This window comes from Schistocerca cancellata, unplaced genomic scaffold, assembly GCF_023864275.1.
Source record: "Schistocerca cancellata isolate TAMUIC-IGC-003103 unplaced genomic scaffold, iqSchCanc2.1 HiC_scaffold_718, whole genome shotgun sequence".
Lineage (NCBI taxonomy): Eukaryota > Metazoa > Arthropoda > Insecta > Orthoptera > Acrididae > Schistocerca > Schistocerca cancellata.
Genome location: NW_026046729.1, coordinates 7,225,699 through 7,228,342, shown reverse-complemented (window position 1 = coordinate 7,228,342; position 2,644 = coordinate 7,225,699). Strand labels below are relative to the sequence as shown.

Below are 2,644 nucleotides of genomic sequence, written 5' to 3'. Positions count from 1 at the left end.
ATTGCCTTCAATCTTTGTCCTCACAGTTTTATCTATTACTTTGATTCCATAACCACTGGCACAAAAAAATGGACTTGAGATTTTGTAGTTCACCCTTTAAACGTTCCTTATCGCTGATCCTGAGAGCCCTCTTGGTTAAAATGTACAGGGCAGATATCTTCTGTGTATAGTGGTATTGGGAGGAGGCATGCATGTGCCTGTCAGTACATGTTGGCTTATTATGTTTTCTATGGCCCAGTTTACCATCAGGTTTTCTTTAAACCTCAAAGTCTTGGAAAGTGAGCACTCAATTAATTTCCATATCCATAGTTTGTTGGATTCTCTGTGCTACTGATTGAAGTGCTGGTGAAAATTTCTTAACTCCTCCTCTCCATGTGGCCAGATAATGAAAGTATTTTCAAGATAATGTGGCCAACATTCTGGGTGTAATGGAGTGGACTGGAACGCTGTTTCTTCAAATTCTTCCATAAATATGTCTTCTGAAATAAGCGAAAGAGGCCAGCCAGTTGGTACACAACCTGTCTGTTAGTAAAATTCTCCTTTACACTTGAAATAGGTGGTCATTAAAAAGTGGAGTACTAGATTGCAGATATCGGATGCTATGTGTCCTCTTCATGGTGTCTTGTATCAGTACATTCATGAATGAAGACTTCAAGTGGAAGCTAAACATCATGTCTGTGGCCAATATGCAGTTTTCTTTGAAAAGTTCCACAAAATGGGTGGAGTCGTTAATGTCCTAATTCATGTGGCCCACCAAATGTCAGAGCTTTGGACCCTGACCCTTTGCTAGAACGTACATCGGTGAATGAATGGTGCTCATAATTGGTTGTAAAGGAAAAACCTCTTAGTGGACCTCCTGTACACCTTTTATTATAGTTGAGTGTAGAACTTGTAGCATGAGTCTTCTGGCTGTGTCAAAATTCTTTCTAGTTTCCTTTAGTAGTGTTTGCAACAATTTAATGTCCTGGCCATCAGATCTCCATAAAGTTTCTGTAAATAAATTCACTCAGAAGATACCCCATTCGTTTGTTGTAATTTTCTGTGTCCAACACAATGGTTGCATTACCCTTGTCTACTCATGTTATTACTAAACAAAAGGAGTTCTCCACCCTGGGTGGTTGGAAACCTGCAATAGCAGCATAATTCTCTGCTTCAGGCTGTATGCGTTCCTTGTTAATACTGTGACCTTGAAGTGAAACTTCCCTCTTTCCATATTCAAATTTACGAAGTTTAGTTTCATACCTCCTCTATACATATCTCTCAATACTTCATTCAGAACATTACAGTGCTTGAACAATTCTGCACTGACTACGAGGATATCATCTACATAGACTATTATTTCATTGGTTAGTATCTCATGTAGCACCTTGTCAACAGCTCTGATAAACACACACATTGACAAATACAGACCAAATGGCATAACACAGTATTCATAATGCTTACCTTCATGTAAAAATGCTGTACATGGCTAAGATACCTTGGCCGTTGGCCAAACTTATATTCATGTCAAAAGAAGTGAGATATTTACATTGGTTGAACTTTTGCAAAATTTCATCTATGTTAGCTAGTGTGTCACTCTCTCTTACTACAGTTTCATTTAACTTCCTGGCAGCCAGAACCAACCAGAAGCCACCATTCTTCTTCTTTAATGTACAAGATTTTTATTGTACCTGCTGTTTGAACTTTTTTTTATACCCCATTAGAGCTTCTTTTGATTGTTTTTTCTCTTTGCTTGTTTTTTTGCAAATGTAATATTATAAGGCTGCTTGGGAAACAGTTCATAATCCTTCAACTTTATTCTGCACTGAAAATCTTTTACCAAACCTTAGCTGTCTGAAAATGCCCTACAGTTACCCAGGAGAATACCTTTTAGTTCCCCCCCTTGACTGTTTGTAAAACATTCAATGAAATGTTTTTGGGTTTATGACGGCATTTTAAATAACTGTAAGACTACCAATGTTTTGGTCCTCATTGCAAGCAGCCTTCATACAGGTACTTTTGTTTACTGCTCAGAGAGAAACCTATGCTTCCTACATACCTGCTGACTTGCTGTTGTCTAAATTTGATATGCTGTTTAGGATGAAGGGGATGGATGTTAGAAATCTGGCAGAAATGAAGCTGTGAGACCGGGCGTGAGTCGTGCTTCGGTAGCTCAGTTGGTAGAGCACTTGCCCGTGAAAGGCAAAGGTCCCGAGTTCGAGTCTCGGTCGGGCACACAGTTTTAATCTGCCAGGAAGTTTTTTATTAGTGTTGTTGTTATTCATTTTCATTGATGGAAACTCACCATTTTGATGTGTATTTGTATTACTTGCCATGATTTATGGAAATCGGCTAATTTAAAACAAGGCGACAACTGTGATGTGGCGTTGTTTCCCTGAATTATAGTGCCGGCCAAGGCATGCCAGTAAGATGTAATTTAACCTAACATAACCTACAGCCACTGTGGTCACCCATGTGGTTCTATGTAAGGCTTCACATTAGCTCTCATCCCCTAGTGCTATTACGGCTGGCAGACAGGACATCCGAAGTCAGTACCCATCTTCTCTTGTATCAACCGATTGTGGTTACCATTCATTCACCGGTGTACGGTCTAGCAAAGGAACTGGCTCCAAAGCTACAACATTTGGTGGGCCTCACTAATTCA

The 2,644-nt window shown here is 39.5% G+C and overlaps 1 non-coding gene across 1 annotated transcript; it reads left to right on the top strand.

The window, feature by feature from the left end:
* The first annotated feature begins 2,140 nt into the window (after positions 1-2,140).
* Positions 2,141-2,215, top strand: Trnas-uga (transfer RNA serine (anticodon UGA)). The gene has a single exon. It is a non-coding gene; the product is annotated as a tRNA-Ser (tRNA).
* Positions 2,216-2,644: the final 429 nt, after the last annotated feature.